This window comes from Schistocerca nitens, chromosome 7 (assembly GCF_023898315.1).
Source record: "Schistocerca nitens isolate TAMUIC-IGC-003100 chromosome 7, iqSchNite1.1, whole genome shotgun sequence".
NCBI lineage: Eukaryota > Metazoa > Arthropoda > Insecta > Orthoptera > Acrididae > Schistocerca > Schistocerca nitens.
Window position 1 is genome coordinate 232,856,739 of NC_064620.1, and position 21,039 is coordinate 232,877,777.

Genomic DNA, 21,039 nt, shown 5'->3' on the forward strand with positions numbered 1-21,039 from the left:
CTGTGACTATTCTGATCTTGTCCTCACGAACCTATAGGAGCGATATGTACAGTGTTGTATCACGATAATCAGGAAGAACATTACGACCACCTGTCTAACAGCCGGTATGTCTACTTTTGGCCTGTATAAAAGCGGCGACACAACGTGACATGGAAGCAATGAGGCCTTGGTAGCTCGTTGGAGGTAGTTGGCACCACATCGGCACACACAAGTCACCTAATTCCTATAAATTCCGGGGGGGGGGGGTGAGCTCTGACGCCACATTCGATCACGTCCCAGATGTGTTCGATTGGGGTCAGTCTGCTGAGTTCGGGGGGGGGGGGGGGGGGCAGCACATAAACTGGAAGTCGGCATTGTGCTCTGTGCTCCTCGAACCATACCATCACACTCCTGGCCTTACTACATGGCGCGTTATCTTGTTGAAAAATGCCATGCCATCGGGAAACATGATCGTCATGAAGGAGTGTACATGGTCTGCTGGTCTGCAACCAATGTATGATACTCCTTGACCGTCACGCTGCTTTGCACGAGCTCCAATAGACCCATGGAATGTTCCCCAGAGCATAATGGGCAGCCGCCAGCTTGTCTCCGTCCCGCAGTACAGGTGTCAAGTAGATGTTCCCCTGGGAGGCGATGGATTCGACGGATTCGACGAAGAAGGTATCGGGATTCATCAGACCATGCAACGCTCTGTCACCGCGCTAACGCCCAGTGTCGGTGTTCACGCGCCCATTTCAGCTGTAGCTGTCGACGTCGTGCTATTGACATTGGCACACTCAGGTGTCGTCAGCCGAGGAGACTCACTGTAGGAATGTTTGGTGCACTGTGTGTGCAGACCCGCTGTCTGATGTTATTTTCCGTCTCAGTTCGCCGCCTGTCTTATTGAACAGACTGCTCAGCCTACGACGTCCGACATCACACTCAGATAAATCACGCGCCTTCCCCATTCTACACATGGATAGTACGCTCACTGATACACCGTGAGTGTATCTGACTACCAGTCGTTCCTTGCCACGTGACGCTGGACGGGTTCATATCGACAGTAGGTCGGTGGCCATATGTTCTGTCTGATCAGTGTACGTTCCTAGAGTTATCACTGAAACCTCATTCTTGAGACTTTGTAGGCAAGCTTTCTCGGGGTAGTTTACGTCCATTTTCTGCCAGTTCACTTCTTCCAACAACTCTGTTACACTTTCCCTTGCATCCAACGGACCTGTGACTTTTCGTGTTGCTCTTCTCTGTATACGTTCAATATCCCACATCAGTCCTATGTGGTATGGATCCCAAACACTTGAGAAATATTCTAGGATCGGTCGCACAATGATTTGTAAGGAATCTCCTTTGCAGAGTGATTGCATTTCTCTAGTATTCTACCAATAAACCGAAGTCTGATAGCAGTTTTACGCACGAATGAGCATACGTGATTGTTCCATCCGTACAGAGTGTTGCACTCGAGTATTTGTATGAGTTTATAGACTCGAATTGAGGCTACTACGTTTTCTCATTTTGTGGAAGGCACAATTTTACATTTCGAAACGTTTGAAACAAGTTGGCAATCACTGGACCACTTGTAAATCTGTTCAGTATCTGTCTGAATATTTGTGCAGCTTCTCTGAGACTGTACTTCATTACAAATAACTGCATCATCTGTGTAAAGTCTGAAATTACTATAAAAATTGACCCCAAGACAATTAATATACAACACCACCAGCAAAGGACCCAAAACACTTCCTGTGGTACACCCAAAACTACTTCCACGTCTTGTAATCTCCCCACTGGAAAATTACCCTCTATCACGCAATAATTAATAATGGTCAATTAAATCATCCACATTTATTTACGTTTGAAAAGTATCTGATCAGATTTCCTAGTAATATATGCGCCGACAGCTCGTCGACGCCAAGGTATTTTTCTAGTACGTTTATTCCTTGGAACAACAGAGGTACGAAAATGTATGCTCCATGGTTATTATAGCTGGAGAGAGAGAGAGGAACAGCTTCGGGAGGTATTCGTTTGAAGAATATCGGATTGCTCAAAGAGTTTTATTTATTCTTCTTCGCGCTAAAGCGAGCTAGGAAAGAGTATAGTTTGTGCCGCTAGCGCGATAGTAAAGAGAAAGATAAGCCTGTACAAGCAAATTGGAAGAGACTTGGAACCAACACCAAACGGAACATGTATGGAAATGAATCAATATAATTTTGCCTCTGAAATAAGGTTTGTGAACATTTTATTCTAGAGTGAATGACGAATGAGTTCTCTGTCTGAATCATTGATGATTGTCTGGGCCCTGTAATTAATTGGGAAGTTTCAGCTGCGACGAAGAGAGCCTGCAATCTCTGAGTTTAGAAATCGTCCAAAAAGGCTTCGTCTACATCTGAAATTTTAGATCTGTCGTAAACTGAACGAATGGTTCAAACGATCGATTTTCCCAACTGAATGCAGCGCTTAATAATAATAACCAATGCAAAGATCTTTTCTAGCAAGCCAGCCGCTGAATATTAAGACGAAGGGCTCCACCAGAGATTCTACTAGGCTGATTTCAAGTAATTAATATAGTTTAAACTGTATACAGATAAAGAACATTTCTGTGTGAGAGTGAAAGAGCGATAAAAGCGACAGATACACTTCTGTACAGACAAAACATTACACCAAGTTAGCGGCAAGCTGCATTCACCACATATAGACTTTCATCATTTACCAAAAAAGTAATAATCAGAGAATTCAATTATAATGGCCAATCCGTGACAGGACACGTTTTTGGACGTTGTTAAAATAATTTTGTTCTCTGTTTCATGTGAACTACGACGAGACAACTTAACTTGGAAATATATATATATATATATATATATATATTGACTGTAGAATATTTATATGGTTTTAACTAGGGCAATGTTTAAGATGAGTCAAGCAGAGCAGAGCAACACGCAACAGCCTTCAGCTATGAGCACGGATGATAGTGATGTAGTAAGAAGTGTGGTAGAACCGATCGCTACAGATAGCGTAATAGAACGCCCTGTAGACACGGCTGGAGATGTAACAGCAGGTATGCAACATGGATTAGATCCATTAGTAATTATCATGAGACAGATGCAGATGATAACCGAGAGCATGAATAATATGAAAATCGACATAAACGCGAAGTTAGCCTCAGTTACCGAGGGGCAAAATGATTTGAATTCGAAGTTAGCCTCAGTTACCGAGGGGCAAAATGATTTGAATTCGAAGTTAGCCTCAGTTACCGAGGGGCAAAATGATTTGAATTCGAAGTTAGCCTCAGTTAATGAGGGGCAGGAAAATCTGAAAGCTGAGATTAAGCAGCAGTTACACGACAGTTTTTCCGAATTAGAGCAGCGGATAGAGGCGAAGACAAAGGAACTTAAAGATCAGGCCGAAGAGACGGAACGAAAATTAACTGCACAAATAGAATTGGTTAAGGCTCAATGTGAGGAATCTACTCACCGCGTACGTGTAGAAATGAAGGAGTATGTGGCTATTAAGATAGACACCGTACGGGAACAGGTGGAAATGGTTCCGCAATTAGTACAGAAGCAAGATGCCATGTCATGTGCAATTGCGCAACTTCCTGAATTGGCACGTACGCAGACGAACTTAAAGGAAAGTGTGGAACATCTGACAGAACGTCAGGACGTTATAGACCACCAAATTAATGTATTAACGGGTAAACTATCCGAAATCACATTAGAAAACAAAAGGCTAATGTGTGAAAACGTTGAGCAAAATGTTAAAGCAGCATTCCAGAGTCTATGCGGCAAACAGGAAGAGAATTTGTTTGCGAAAGGACTTGAGGAAGTGCGACAGCAGTTAGGTGCTGATTTTGAGCAATGGAAACAAACGATAGCAGAGTCGATACGCGTTTCACAACAAGGCTCAGAACAAATGAATACCGGCCAGCAGCAGAAGTTGCCAGCGACTATAGAGCCAGTTACTGCACATTCGCACACGATACCGACTTGTGTGAGTAACTCGAATATTAAATTGCCACGAGCTAGTTGTTCGCGCGAAGTTTTATCGGACGGAGATTACGAAAGCCTGTGCCATGCCGAAGAAAAAATGATAAAGCATCGGCAATTTCAGATTTTTAACACTGACAAAAGGGGGGTCCATCCGATTGTTTTTATCAGGAGTTTTAGAGGAGTGCTACCCAGAAATTGGTCGGAGTGGCAGAAGATCAGTTTCGTTACTGGGTATATACAAGGTTCGGGGGCGATCTGGGCCTCGGACATGACGTCTGTTTGCTCGACCTATGACGATTTTGAGAAAGCGTTTTTAGCAAAATTCTGGTCAGAAGGGGTACAGGAACGCCTAAGGCAGGAGGTGCTCTACCCAGAGCCTTTCTCTTTTTCGAAAGGAAGCCTTAGGAAGTATTTTGAGAAATATATAAATAAAACTAGATATTGGGACAGACCTATGCCTTTGCCAGATATAATAAACATACTTAAGGCAAGACTACCAACTAGTATACGGAATCAATTAATTTACGGCAATGATAAAGACTTGGAGTCGTTCCTCACGACTTTAGATCATATAGACATTATAGAAGAGAACAACCAGAAAGCCCGCAACAATAGATTCCAATATAGGGAGATAGAACCTCCGCCAAATGGTAGGCAAGGGAACGCACAGAGATCGATAAATAGTGGAGAAACCCCTCAAAATATCAACAATAATACCAGCAATAGTCTTGCGAGGGGCTATCCAAGGAACAACAGGAATGGGAAACGATACAATCCCGTATGGGGGAACGAAAGGAATTTCAGACCGCAAGCATGGAACAATAACGGTAATAGAAAGTGGAACCAACCGGGGGGAATAAACTCAAATAACCAACATCAGTGGGGACGGACATCTACGAATCAACCGGTGATTACCGAAGTGACGGATGATGTCAACCACCAGGCGAATCAAAATCCAACAAACTAGTAAGGACCCACTCGTGCCCCGGAGGAGCGGTCAACAATAGGTTGAGGGGCAACAGGATATGTGTACCAATGCTAACGTACAATGATGGACGATTACTGGCAGATGAATTGACCGAGGACTTAGAACCCAAAGATGAGGATAAGGAACAGGTGGCAGTAGCCGAAGTGCAAGTCATTTTGGAGACTGTACCTATAACGGCGGTTTTAGACACAGCTGCAACCACGAATGTTATTTCGGAGGCTCTATTCAACAAGATCAGAAATATAAGACGAGTACCAATTTTTCCAGTTCAAAATTGGAGAATAATAGGCGCCGTTGGGGCCAGATCGGCTAATGTAAAAGTGCAGTCACTACTTAGTGTAGAAGTAGGAAATGTAGCAATATTAAGCACATTCCTTGTTGTGAAAAATTTGGTGGTAGACTGCATTATCGGAGTCGACAGCCTACGTCAATACGGATGCAGAATAGATTTTAAAACAGGAAAAATTTGGTTAAATGTAAATAAACAAGAAATTGAGTTGGACTTGTTGAAAAGGGAAAGCCTTACCAGAAAATATGATAGTGGGATCAGCGTGCAAGTAATCAGGACTGCACAGAATTCTAAACAACACGTAAATAATGAGGTCCAAGTCAAAGGGGATTTCGGTCAATTAGTGTATGAGAAATTAAATGAATCTGACTGCATTATTGAAGATCAGAAGCAGCAGCTCAAAGAATTATTATTAGCGTATGAAAACGTGTTTGACGAAAGGCCAGGGGTTATTAAGGGATACATATGCCATCTCTACGTTAAGCCGCATGAAACATATTGTAGAACTTTCTATCCTGTTCCCTGGAGGTTAAAGGCTCAAGTTCAAAAAGAAATAGATCGCATGTTGAAATGAGGTTTGATCGAACCCTCCACAAGCCCATACTTCTTCCCATTGTTGGTCGTGACATAGCATACCCGGGATCGAACAAAATAAAAGGGTTATTTTCTCATAACGACTTAAAAAAGTATAATGAAGATTAGAAGATAGTGAGTAATAGTGTTCCGAGTGACAGAAATGAACGCTTGTAAAAAACATAACCATAAACTCTGTGTGTAGTGATAAAAACCTTTAAATTGAAATAGTTAATCAGTAACATAGAGTATAGAAATAGTGACTAACTATTATTATCGAGTGTTGTAAAGAAGATAGTGGAGATAGGCTTCACCTGTGTTGGGGTGAATATAAGACTTTAGCATTGCTAATGTCATCAAGAATGATTAAGGATCTGACTGAACTTCAAGAAAATGAAATGTTTCACGCAAATGACGCTGAATAATCTAAAGAGGTTCTGAGTGAATATTCATATATAATCTCACGTGAACGCTTAGATGTGTAAACGTGTGAAGGAATGTGTTGTGGTAGTGAATTGTGAGTGACGGTTAACGCCGCAAAGATAATTTCCCGCGCAAAACAGTTGACGTCGGCGCGAGAATTAAAATCGATATAGACGATACAGAGATGCTTTGTAAGAGACTCGCACCAAACGCGAGGATAAACTGATTCATGTTGCACTTTAAAAGGAATAGGTGTTATAATTAGAAGTTAAGAGTTTTTAATTTATTAATGAATGATTAAAGAAAGTAAATATTCATAGATTCAGTAGTAATTTAATGGTTCGTGTTCGTTTGAGATTTTTTTGTGAAAAATCCATTTCCATATATGAGCATGGATGAACACCGTATGAATCAGAGAGTAAATGAAAGAGGTGAATCCGCATTTCTCAATGATAATAACTTTTACATTTCAGCGCTCAAACGTAAAAATATATGTATTTAAAATAAAAGGTTTTGAGTATAGCTAAATTATATGACTTATCAAGGAAATATGGATGATGTCTTGGTATAAAATGAACTACACTTTCCATTATTCGATTATTTGAATCGCAATCTATAGTAAGTTACATGAATCCTTTAAATTACGAAGAACAAATCAGTGACAGAAAATCTGTGAAAACTTTTGGACTTATAAACACAAGTGGGAAGGCAAAGTAAAAAAGAGTATTCAAACGAAAAAACCGGATGATGCTTTTGGCAACATCATTAAGTAATCGTTGAATTCCGTGAAGTATGTCGTAACAAAAAGGATCCATGAAGCCATAAGGATTTTGCTTTCAAAAAGGAGAATCTTGGACGGTGCAACCTAATCAGTTCTCTTACAGGAAGAGTTTCCCTTTTGGTCATTGCTAATTCTTTTGGAATGAATGTTGCATGTGAATTCGAGTATCCCTGTTCCTTCTAATCTTCCCATTGTGGGCCGCGTAGAAGATCAACTACAGAGTGGGCCGCGTAGAAGACCGACTACAAATGTGGACTTCGGGGACCTGCAAGACCCGGGGGAGTTTAGCACCGCAAGATATTGTACAAGAAACAAGATTGTAAAACGCGAATTCACGTTATTTATTGTAAAACGTTTTTTTTTTTGTGCTAGAGGCACAAACCACTCTTCTCCAAATTGTGATACAAATTGATCCCTGTCTTTCCTTTAGAGATGGATTTCAAAATTATTTTTGTTCTTCTATAGGCTTTCCTATCTTCTATGTACCGTAGGCTGGGGGTCTAAGCTTAAGAGGTTTTCCAAGGTTTCCCTGCTTAAGAAAGTTCCCGAATGGGTAGACCCTGACATCAGTTCATAAAAGATCATCTTCCTTGGTTGTGCACAGCAAACATAACACCTAGATGCACGTAAAAGCAATACAGCCGCGGTACCTGTCTCTTCATTTCTTCTGTCTTCAACATTTCTTTTCTTCGTCTGTCTCAAACATAATAGTCCCTTTCAGTCGGAGGACTGACAATCATCACTTCCGGGTTATCCACGCTAATAGATAGCTCGCGAAGTGTGTTCGGTGAATCAAAATTGAGCTCACAAACTTCGCTCGCTGCGAGGGGCATTGTCATCTCCCCACTGGAAAATTACCCTCTATCACGCAATAATTAATAATGGTCAATTAAATCATCCACATTTATTTACGTTTGAAAAGTATCTGATCAGATTTCCTAGTAATATATGCGCCGACAGCTCGTCGACGCCAAGGTATTTTTCTAGTACGTTTATTCCTTGGAACAACAGAGGTACGAAAATGTATGCTCCATGGTTATTATAGCTAGAGAGAGAGAGAGGAACAGCTTCGGGAGGTATTCGTTCGAAGATTATCGGATTGCTCAAAGAGTTTTATTTATTCTTCTTCGCGCTAAAGCGAGCTAGGAAAGAGTATAGTTTGTGCCGCTAGCGCGATAGTAAAGAGAAAGATAAGCCTGTACAAGCAAATTGGAAGAGACTTGGAACCAACACCAAACGGAACATGTATGGAAATGAATCAATATAATTTTGCTCTGAAATAAGGTTTGTGAACATTTTATTCTAGAGTGAATGACGAATGAGTTCTCTGTCTGAATCATTGATGATTGTCTGGGCCCTGTAATTAATTGGGAAGTTTCAGCTGTGACGAAGAGAGCCTGCAATCTCTGAGTTTAGAAATCGTCCAAAAAGGCTTCGTCTACATCTGAAATTTTAGATCTGTCGTAAACTGAACGAATGGTTCAAACGATCGATTTTCCCAACTGAATGCAGCGCTTAATAATAATAACCAATGCAAAGATCTTTTCTAGCAAGCCAGCCGCTGAATATTAAGACGAAGGGCTCCACCAGAGATTCTACTAGGCTGATTTCAAGTAATTAATATAGTTTAAACTGTATACAGATAAAGAACATTTCTGTGTGAGAGTGAAAGAGCAATAAAGGCGACAGATACACTTCTGTACAGACAAAACATTACACCGAGTTAGCGGCAAGCTGCATTCACCACATATAGACTTTCATCATTTACAAAAAAGTAATAATCAGAGAATTCAATTATAGTCTCTCGATGACTCTTCATTCCCCGATGACTTCCTGCGTCCTCCCTAACAAATAATCATTAATTCAGTTACAAACTTCGCTTGACACCCCATACGACAGTACTTTTGATAATAAGCATAACTTTGGTACTGAGTCCAATGCTTCTCCGAAGTTGAGAAATACTATATCTTCCTACCTGCCTTGATCCACATATATATCTACGGCACAGTTCGCAATCATGGACGGCAAACTATCTCGTAGATCAAAAGCCATATCTAGGATTCTTCAAGGGAACTTTATAAGACCTCTGCTGTTCTTGATCTACACTCCTGGAAATGGAAAAAAGAACACATTGACACCGGTGTGTCAGACCCACCATACTTGCTCCGGACACTGCGAGAGGACTGTACAAGCAATGATCACACGCACGGCACAGCGGACACACCAGGAACCGCGGTGTTGGCCGTCGAATGGCGCTAGCTGCGCAGCATTTGTGCACCGCCGCCGTCAGTGTCAGCCAGTTTGCCGTGGCATACGGAGCTCCATCGCAGTCTTTAACACTGGTAGGATGCCGCGACAGCGTGGACGTGAACCGTATGTGCAGTTGACGGACTTTGAGCGAGGGCGTATAGTGGGCATGCGGGAGGCCGGGTGGACGTACCGCCGAATTGCTCAACACGTGGGGCGTGAGGTCTCCACAGTACATCGATGTTGTCGCCAGTGGTCGGCGGAAGGTGCACGTGCCCGTCGACCTGGGACCGGACCGCAGCGACGCACGGATGCACGCCAAGACCGTAGGATCCTACGCAGTGCCGTAGGGGACCGCACCGCCACTTCCCAGCAAATTAGGGACACTGTTGCTCCTGGGGTATCGGCGAGGACCATTCGCAACCGTCTCCATGAAGCTGGGCTACGGTCCCGCACACCGTTAGGCCGTCTTCCGCTCACGCCCCAACATCGTGCAGCCCGCCTCCAGTGGTGTCGCGACAGGCGTGAATGGAGGGACGAATGGAGACGTGTCGTCTTCAGCGATGAGAGTCGCTTCTGCCTTGGTGCCAATGATGGTCGTATGCGTGTTTGGCGCCGTGCAGGTGAGCGCCACAATCAGGACTGCATACGACCGAGGCACACAGGGCCAACACCCGGCATTATGGTGTGGGGAGCGATCTCCTACACTGGCCGTACACCACTGGTGTCGTCGAGGGGACACTGAATAGTGCACGGTACATCCAAACCGTCATCGAACCCATCGTTCTACCATTCCTAGACCGGCAAGGGAACATGCTGTTCCAACAGGACAATGCACGTCCGCATGTATCCCGTGCCACCCAACGTGCTCTAGAAGGTGTAAGTCAACTACCCTGGCCAGCAAGATCTCCGGATCTGTCCCCCATTGAGCATGTTTGGGACTGGATGAAGCGTCGTCTCACGCGGTCTGCACGTCCAGCACGAACGCTGGTCCAACTGAGGCGCCAGGTGGAAATGGCATGGCAAGCCGTTCCACAGGACTACATCCAGCATCTCTACGATCGTCTCCATGGGAGAACAGCAGCCTGCATTGCTGCGAAAGGTGGATATACACTGTACTAGTGCCGACATTGTGCATGCTCTGTTGCCTGTGGTTCTGTCAGTGTGATCATGTGATGTATCTGACCCCAGGAATGTGTCAATAAAGTTTCCCCTTCCTGGGACAATGAATTCACGGTGTTCTTATGTCAATTTCCAGGAGTGTATATAACACTTTAGGAGACACTTGTTTGCATATGATGCCGTCGTTTAACGTCTAATAGTCACCAGAATATTGAAATGAATTACAAAATGATTTCACCAGATTATCTGCAAGATGCGAAAAGTGACAACTGGCTCTCAACAACAAAAAGTGCAGCATCCTGTACACTAAAAAATTCCGTTACATTTCGGATACACGACAACTCACACAATCCCAGGGCCTACATTTAGGAATAACACAAATTGGAAACACCACGCAGAAAATATTGTGGGAATCCCGAACCAAAGATTGCGTTCTATAACCGGAACACTTAAAAGATGCAACAAATCTTCTGCTTGAGGCTGCTTTCACTTTTCTTATCCGTCCTCTTCTGGAGCAGCCCAGCGCAGTGTGGGATCCTAGCTGTTTAGAGAAGGGTATGTCGTTGTATTATCACGAAGTAATGTAAAGAGCCATGAATATGATGATTTTGGGTAGTAATCATTAAAAGAAACGCTTTTCTCGCTGCCAAGATATTTCCTCCAAATGCCAAATATTTTGTTGACTCCCATTTACATAGGGCGAAATAATCATCGTAATAAAACAAGAGAAATAACAGTTCGCACAGAAAGACTGCTCGTTTTTCCCACAGGCTGTTTGACAGAGGAATGGTAGAGAACTAGTTTGAGTGTTCTTTGAAGTTTCGGAACTGTAGCCAGATAATGCTGACTTCTGCAACGATATTTCGGCTGACAATCATTCAGCCATCTTCAAGTGAGTGTTTTGCATTGGAGGTTGCTACGTTTTTCTCTTTATTGTTATTTCAATTCCTAACAGCGGGAGCGGGCTGGCAGTAGATAAAGCTCTCTACAGCCAAAGGTTACAAAAGCTGTATTGAAAAATGATTAAAACATGTAAAAGGTAACAAACAATAAGAGATGATTTGATAAAAAGATACATAAGTGGATGATAATGGCGATTTTCACATAAAAACAATTAATAATAAACGAGGATTTGTAAAATACACGTAGTTAAAAATGCTTATGCTTGTTAAAAGTCGTTTGCGAATTTATATCAGAGTTAAAATACGTCACTCTTGTATGTGAATGATGCCTTGGTGTAATGGTCATGCGAAATTTATTAGTTTTAGTCGGTTTCGGGCTTTGTGTTGGATGGTAATGAGGTGTGCATTCCATGTTAGTTTTCTGGCGGGAGTTAGTCTTAAATACTTTGAACCATGGACCTTGCCGTTGGTGGGGATGCTTGCGTGCCTCAGCGATACAGACGGCCGTACCGTAGGTGCAACCACAACGGAGGGGTATCTGTTGAGAGGCCAGACAAACGTATGGTTCCTCAAGAGGGGCAGCAACCTTTTCAGTAGTTGCAGGGGCAACAGTCTGGATGATTGACTGATCTGGCCTTGTAACATTAACCAAAACGGCCTTGCTGTGCTGGTACTGCGAACGGCTGAAAGCAAGGGGAAACTACAGCCGTAATTTTTCCCGAGGGCATGCAGCTTTACTGTATGATTAAATGATGATGGCGTCCTCGTGGGTAAAATATTCCGGAGGTAAAATAGTCCCCCACTCGGATCTCCGGGCGGGGACTACTCACGAGGACGTCGTTATCAGGAGAAAGAAAACTGGCATTCTACGGATCGGAGCGTGGAATGTCAGATCCCTTAATCGGGCAGGTAGGTTAGAAAATTTAAAAAGGGAAATGGATAGGTTAAAGTTAGATATAGTGGGAATTAGTGAAGTTCGGTGGCAGGAGGAACAAGACTTTTGGTCAGGTGATTACAGGGTTATAAATACAAAATCAAATAGGGGTAATGCAGGAGTAGGTTTAATAATGAATAAAAAAATAGGAGTGCGGGTTAGCTACTACAAACAGCATAGTGAACGCATTATTGTGGCGAAGATAGACACGAAGCCCATGCCTACTACAGTAGTACAAGTTTATATGCCAACTAGCTCTGCAGATGATGAAGAAATTGATGAAATGTATGACGAGATAAAAGAAATTATTCAGGTAGTGAAGGGAGACGAAAATTTAATAGTCATGGGTGACTGGAATTCGTCAGTAGAAAAAGGGAGAGAAGGAAACATAGTAGGTGAATATGGATTGGGGGGAAGAAATGAAAGAGGAAGCCGCCTTGTAGAATTTTGCACAGAGCATAACTTAATCATAGATAACACTTGGTTCAAGAATCATAAAAGAAGGTTGTTTACCTGGAACAATCCTGGAGATACTAAAAGGTATAAGATAGATTATATAATGGTAAGTCAGAGATTTAGGAACCAGGTTTTAAATTGTAAGACATTTCCAGGGGCAGATGTGGATTCTGACCACAATCTATTGGTTATGAACTGCAGATTGAAACTGAAGAAACTGCCAAAAGGTGGGAATTTAAGGAGATGGGACCTGGATACACTGAAAGAAGCAGAGGTTGTAGAGAGTTTCAGGGAGAGTATAAGGGAACAATTGACAGGAATGGGGGAAAGAAATACAGTAGAAGAGGAATGGGCAGCTCTGAGGGATGAAGTAGTGAATGCAGCAGAGGAGCAAGTAGGTAAAAAGACGAGGGCTAATAGAAATCCTTGGGTAACAGAAGAAATATTGAATTTAATTGATGAAAGGAGAAAATATAAAAATGCAGTAAATGAAGCAGGCAAAAAGCAATACAAACGTCTCAAAAATGAGATCGACAGGAAGTGCAAAATGGCTAAGCAGGGATGGCTACAGGACAAATGTAAGGATGTAGAGGCTTGTCTCACTAGGGGTAAACAGTGGACTCGCATTCGGGAGGACGACGGTTCAATCCCGCGTCCGGCCATCCTGATTTAGGTTTTCCGTGATTTCCCTAAATCACTCCAGGCAAATGCCGGGATGGTTCCTCTGAAAGGGCACGGCCGCCTTCCTTCCCAATCCTTCCCCAATCCGATGAGACCAATGACCACGCTGTCTGGTCTCCTTCCCCAAACCAACCAACCAACCAACTAGGGGTAAGATAGATACTGCCTACAGGAAAATTAAAGAGACCTTTGGAGAGAAGAGAACCACTTGTATGAATATCAAGAGCTGAGATGGCAACCCAGTTCTAAGCAAAGAAGGGAAGGCAGAAAGGTGGAAGGAGTATATAGAGGGTCTATACAAGGGCGATGTACTTGAGGACAATATTATGGAAATGGAAGAGGATGTAGATGAAGATGAAATGGGAGATAAGATACTGCGTGAAGAGTTTGACATAGCACTGAAAGACCTGAGTCGAAACAAGGCCCCGGGAGTAGACAACATTCCATTAGAACTACTGATGGCCTTGGGAGAGCCAGTCACGACAAAAATCTACCATCTGGTGAGCAAGATGTATGAGACAGGCGAAATACGCACAGACTTCAAGAAGAATATAATAATTCCAATCCCAAAGAAAGCAGGTGTTGACAGATGTGAAAATTACCGAACTATCAGTTTAATAAGTCACAGCTGCAAAATACTAACGCGAATTCTTTACAGACGAATGGAAAAACTGGTAGAAGCGGACCTCGGGGAAGATCAGTTTGGATTCTGTAGAAATGTTGGAACACGTGAGGCAATACTAACCTTACGACTTGTCTTAGAAGAAAGATTAAGAAAAGGCAAACCTAGGTTTCTAGCATTTGTAGACTTAGAGAAAGCTTTTGACAACGTTAACTGGAATACTCTCTTTCAAATTCTGAAGGTGGCAGGGGTAAAATACAGGGAGCGAAAGGCTATTTACAATTTGTACAGAAACCAGATGGCAGTTATAAGAGTCGAGGGGCATGAAAGGGAAGCAGTGGTTGGGAAAGGAGTGAGACAGGGTTGTAGCCTCTCCCCGATGTTATTCAATCTGTATATTGAGCAAGCAGTAAAGGAAACAAAAGAAAAATTCGGAGTAGGTATTAAAATTCATGGAGAAGAAGTAAAAACTTTGAGGTTCGCCGATGACATTGTAATTCTGTCAGAGACAGCAAAGGACTTGGAAGAGCAGTTGAACGGAATGGACAGTGTCTTGAAAGGAGGATATAAGATGAACATCAACAAAAGCAAAACGAGGATAATGGAATGTAGTCAAATTAAATCGTGTGATGCTGAGGAAATTAGATTAGGAAATGAGACACTTAAAGTAGTAAAGGAGTTTTGCTATTTAGGGAGTAAAATAACTGATGATGGTCGAAGTAGAGAGGATATAAAATGTAGACTGGCAATGGCAAGGAAATCGTTTCTGAAGAAGAGAAATTTGTTAACATCGAGTATAGATTTAAGTGTCAGGAAGTCGTTTCTGAAAGTATTTGTATGGAGGGTAGCCATGTATGGAAGTGAAACATGGACGATAACCAGTTTGGACAAGAAAAGAATAGAAGCTGTCGAAATGGGGTGGTACAGAAGAATGCTGAAGATAAGGTGGGTAGATCACGTAACTAATGAGGAGGTATTGAATAGGATTGTGGAGAAGAGAAGTTTGTGGCACAACTTGACTAGAAGAAGGGATCGGTTGGTAGGACATGTTTTGAGGCATCAAGGGATCACAAATTTAGCATTGGAGGGCAGCGTGGAGGGTAAAAATCGTAGAGGGAGACCAAGAGATGAATACACTAAGCAGATTCAGAAGGATGTAGGTTGCAGTAGGTACTGGGAGATGAAGAAGCTTGCACAGGATAGAGTAGCATGGAGAGCTGCATCAAACCAGTCTCAGGACTGAAGACCACAACAAACAACAACTTTGTTAGTTAGAGGGATGTGTTGGTTGTAGATGGACAGACGCAAATCTGGACAACGAAAACGTCGAGTGGTACGACCAAAGATGGTGGCTTGGCTTTTCTGCGGATTGACTTGAAGTTTCCATGCATTACACCAATCGACTAGGAGATTCAGGCGTCGTTGGAGGGAGGCATGGGAGAATGCTACAGCAAGGTGAAAGATGCGGAAGCAGGCATCGTTGATCGTGTGTTGATGGTATTGAAGGAAGGATGCTATATGGCGGACATAGTTAACTGGGAGTGCATAGGTTTGTAGTTTGAAGAGCAGTCCAGAATGCCATACCTGGTCAAAGGCTTTTTAGATATCAAGGGAGACAAATATGACGGACTTCCGTTTATTCAGTAGATGCGGGATTAGGTGGGTAAGGTAATGAATTTGGTCGTCAATGAAGAAGTTGCTAGATCATGTCGCTATCTTTATACCAAAAGGACACACGAAGACGCATGCGCAAAGGCAGGCGCTACGTGAACGACCTCTCCGGCGCGTTCTCTTCGAATACTGTTCTATGTATGGCATGCAGATGCTTGCATAATGTGATACAACATGAGCGCTCTCTGTTGGAATGCTCAATCGCGGAGTCAAAATTAATAAAATTAAATGTTACTGGTCGTGTCATCGGTCATAAAATGTTTTCTTCTTGAAGAAATAAAAGAAATTTCCAGGCCGCACGCGTTATCCAGTTGAATGTCGCTGCCACGATGAATAAAATCTTTTGCTGTACGTATTTCCACCAATTCCTTAATAATCGAATCCGAGAAGGACCTCGTCGAGGCCAAGATTCCCGTGGCAGAGTAATCCATGGAATGTCCCGTGGAGATACAATGCACCGCTATGGCTGACTTACTGTGCTGCGAAATGAGAGTGTGGCGCTCATGTTACAGATTGTGTGCGTCGTCTGACTGATGTAGGCTTTGCCACAATGACAAGGTATTCTGTAGATACAGCCTTTCGCAATCCCAGATCGTCCTTCGCCCAACCGCAAAGGGCACCTGTCTTTTTGGATGGGCAGAAAAATTACTTTGATATGATGCTTTCTTAAGACTATACCTAATTTTCACGAAATATTACCGACGTACTGGAGCAACGCCCTGGACTTAAATCGCTCCTTCTCCTCTTGCTCTTGTGGTTGGTCATGTTTCTGCTTCCTTAAAGCAGTGCTGATTTCATATGGAGAATATCCATTATCTTTGAACACTGATTGTTTGTGTTCCAACTCCTTTGCGAGGCTGTCTCCATCAGACACGACGGTGCACCAGTGTTCGAAGAACGCCCATAGTTTGTGATGTGTGGTTCAAAGGGGGCTCTGAGCACTATGGGACTCAACTGCTGAGGTTATTAGTCCCCTAGAACTTAGAACTAGTTAAACCTAACTAACCTAAGGACATCACAAACATCCATGCCCAAGGCAGGATTCGAACCTGCGACCGTAGCGGTCTTGCGGTTCCAGACTGCAGCGCCTTTAACCGCACGGCCACTTCGGCCGGCGATGTGTGGTAGTAGGTAGACGCTTTCAAATACAGGTCTGTTTGTCTTACGGCAGACGGAATGCACCTATAACCCATCCGCTTTCCGTCTGACCAAGACGTTCAGAAATAGCATACAACCACCCTTCTCCGTTCCCATCGTAAATCTGATATTATCGCGGATAGAATTCATATGCTACAAAAAGCGTTACAGTTCTTCTTCACCTTGGGCCACAATAGAAAAGTATCATCTACTACATACCGCAAAAAAAAAAAAAAAAAAAAAAAAAAAAAAAAAAAAAAAAACGTTTGGTTTAAGTTCTGCTGAATCAAGTGCCGTCTCCTCAGTGTCCTCCATAAAAATGGCTACTACCAAACGTCAGAGAGGACTACCTATGGCAAAACTGTAATTTTGCTCAAAATATTCACTGTCCACTGTCAAATAAAAAGTAGGTTGAGGAAAGGGCATGATGAAACAGCGCTGTTATGTCGGCTTTAAACTTAATTGCTGTCAAGTGACAATAAATTCGTGAGAGGGACCCTACTGATGAGTGAGACAATGTCAAGCTTACTAATAAATTCTTGTTCAGTGGAAGTACCTTCATACTATTAGTAAAGTCACCTGAGTTGCGAATATGATGTGAGCACTTCCCCACGAAAGGTCTCAACAAAGGGGCAGGACGTCTAGCTAAGTCATACGTTAAAGCGCCGATATTGCTCACAACACGACGTAACTGAAGCTTTGTATTTTTGGAAGACCATATAACCGTGGTGGAGGAGAGCTGTGAGGTCTTAATCGTTGCACAAGTTCTCGCGAAAGGGAAGAAGAATTCAGCAACGCTCTCATTTTTCTTTTTACTCTCCCTGTGGCATCGTCATCAATCTTCCGATACGTTGGTTCACTCTGCAAGCTTTTTCATGGAATACTTTGAACAGGCGCGCTTGATTCAGCAAAACATAAACCAAAAGTCCTCTGGCGATGAGGGGATGATATTTTTGTAGTATGGTGCACGGCGAAGAACAACTGTCGCGCTTTTTGCAGCCTCTGAACTCTATCCACGATAATATCAGATTTACGATGCAAGTAGAGAGCGGCAGCTGTCTGCCATTTCTGGACGTCTTGGTCTGACGGACAGTGGATGGATCGCTGGTGCATTCCGCCTACCGTACGCCCACACAAACAGACCCGTGTTTGCAGGAGTCCAGCTGCCAACAATCATCACAAACTATGGGCGTGCTTCGAACATTGGTGCACTGGGCACATGTTGTGTCTGACAGCCTCGCCAAGGCACAGTGCGTGAAAGATGCGTTGAACATCATCGCCTCACTCACCTTTCGCAGCACACTACGTCAGCCATACAGGGGACATTCCATGGATTACTCTACCAAGGAAATATTGACCACGAAGAGATCCTTCTGGGATTCGATTATTAAGGGATCGGTGGAGATATGTTCATCGCAAGATCTTATTAATCATGGTGGCAACTTTCAACTTGATAAGGCGCGGGACCCGGTGATTTCTTTAATTTCTTCAAAACGAAAACATTTTATGACAACGACACGTCTAGGGAAATTTAATTTTATTAAATTTCGATATGTGAATTTTAAGTCCGCGAGTGCGCATTCCGACAGACTGCGCTGATGCAGTATCACATTACGCAAGCGCCTGCACGCCATACATGGAGCAGTATTCTAAGAGAGCGCGTTAACTCAGCAGAGATCGTTCACCCAGCGGCTGCCGTTGCACATGAACCTTAGCGCTTGTTTTTTGTATTTAGGTAGTGACATGAACTAGCAATCTCCAGTGCAAAACACTTACCCGAAGACGGGTGAATGGCTGTCAGCCGAAATATCGTGTCCCGGCTGCAATCCCGAAAATTCATAGAATACCGTTTACGCTGGAAAAATTTCAAGAATGAGTTTCAGTGTCTTTCTATTAACCCTCTGTAATAAACTTAAGTCCGAACTGGAGAGTATCATGTGGATGTAGGACTTGTGGCTATAAAGTATCTGGGCTACTGATGTCAAACATTTTATTTCAAAAACATATATATTTAGTTACTGTCCCCCTCAATACACTCTCCTCCTCTGTCCCTACGACTGTGCATGCGGCGATTTTTTCATTGATGGAAAAGTCTTCCTTTGTGAGCTCCTTGTGTTGCGAGCCCCTTTTTCTTCCTTTTAATGCAGATTTGACCTTGGGGAATATACAGAAGTCACATAGTGCTTGGTCACGTGAAAAAGGTGGGTGGTCCAATACGTCGCTAGAAACCTCTTAACAGACAATATCGTATGAGCCGGCGCGTTGTGTTTTGCAGAGCCCATGAGAAGTCTTCCACAATTCGGGTCGTTTTTTTCTTATTTTCTCAACGAGCTGAGCAAGAAACTCAAGGTAGTAATGTTGATTAATAGTTTGACCTGCAGGAACCCAGTGAAGATACACAATTCCATGTATATCGAAGAAAACAATCATCATCGCTTTGAGTTTTGATTTGATCATTCGAACTTTCTCCGCTTTCAGTGAAGTTGGGGTCTTCCATTGCACGGATTGGAGCTTCGTTTCTGGACCATAAATAAATAAACAAACAAGATTCGTCACATGTTATATTTCTTTCCAAGAAATTAGGATCATTTTCAATGGTGTTCAAATTGTCAGCAGACACATTTTCACGAGCTGCTTTTGTTCCATAGTGAGAATTTTCGCATCAGTTTCGCACACAATATTCTCAGCCAAATGGGTTATGAAAAATTTGCCTTACGCATTCTTTATCGATTCCTACAGTTTCAGCAGTCGATCGAATACTCAACCAATGGTCAGATAAAATGAGGTTACCTACTTTTCGATATTTTCATTCGTTTATGATGCTGATTCGGATTAAAAAGGATGTAAGATATGGATGTAGCCTTTCGTCCCTACTGTTCGCTCTGTACATCGATGAAGAAATTGTGGAAATAAGAGAAAGGTTCAGGAGTGGAATTAAAATTCAAGATGAAAGGGTATCAATGATAGGATTCGCTTATGACGTTGCTATCCCGAGCGAAAGTGAAGAAGAATTACATGATGTGCTGAATGGAATGAACCGTCTAATGAGTACAGAATATGGACTGAGAGTAAATCGAAAGACGAAAGTAATGAGAAGTTGCAGAAATGAGAATGGCGAGAAACTTAACGTTAGGATTGATGGTCACAAAGTACATGAGGTTATGAGGTTAAGGAATTCTGCTATCTAGGCATAATGGCGGACAGAGCAAGGAGGACATCAAAAGCAGACTAGCACTGGCAAAAAGGGCATTCCTGGTCAAGAGAAGTCTACTAGCGTCAAACATAGCCTTAACTTGAGGAAGAAATTTCTGAGAAAATTCGTTTAGAGCACAGCATTTTATCGCAGTGAAACATGGGCTGTGGGAAAACCTGAACAGAAGAGAATGGAAGCATTTGAGATGTGGTGCCACAGTCGATAGTTGGAAATTAGGTGGACTGGTAAGGCAAGGAATTAAGGAATGAGGACGTTCTGTGCAGAATCGAAAAGGAAAGGAGTATGTGTGGAAACACTGTCAAGGAGAAGGGACAGGATGATAGGACATATGTTAAGACATCAGGGACTGACTTCCATGGTACTAGAGGGAGCTGCAGAAGGCAAAAATTGTAGAGGAAGACACAGATTGGAATATATCCAGCAGATAATTGAGAGAGAAGGTTGCAAGTGCTACTCCAAGAGGAAGAGGTTGGCACAGGAGAGAAATTCATGACGGGCCACATCAAACCAGTCGAAAGACTGATGGAAAAAAAAAAAAGCTGAAGAGTGTCCAGACGAGTGTCATCTTTAACGCCTTGGAAACGCTTGAACCACTCGGAAACTCGCATACGTGATAAACAGTCTGTCATTCACTTCTTTCGGAAAAACACAGGTTTCAATAGCAGTTTTTCGATGTTCCATCTGAAACTTCACGGCAGTTCGTTGCTCTATTATTACATTTATCATTTTCCTCTCAAAACAAAGTAACAGGTTTTCCACAAACGAAGCCCACGGCCGCCCCGATTTGTCTATATACGCCAGATATGCCGCGTTCGTCTTAGAAGGCTTCACGCTTTACAGCTATTGGTCGTTCATCTTTGGCGCATGCTTGTGACAGCATCACTTCCGTTACTTTATAGCCACACCACATAGATACAAAAAATTATAACAATACACTGCTGCCCATTAAAACTGCAATAACAGGAAGCATAATATCAGAAGCTACTTTCCTGCGGCTACATACTTTGATAAAAGTTCCTCCGCTT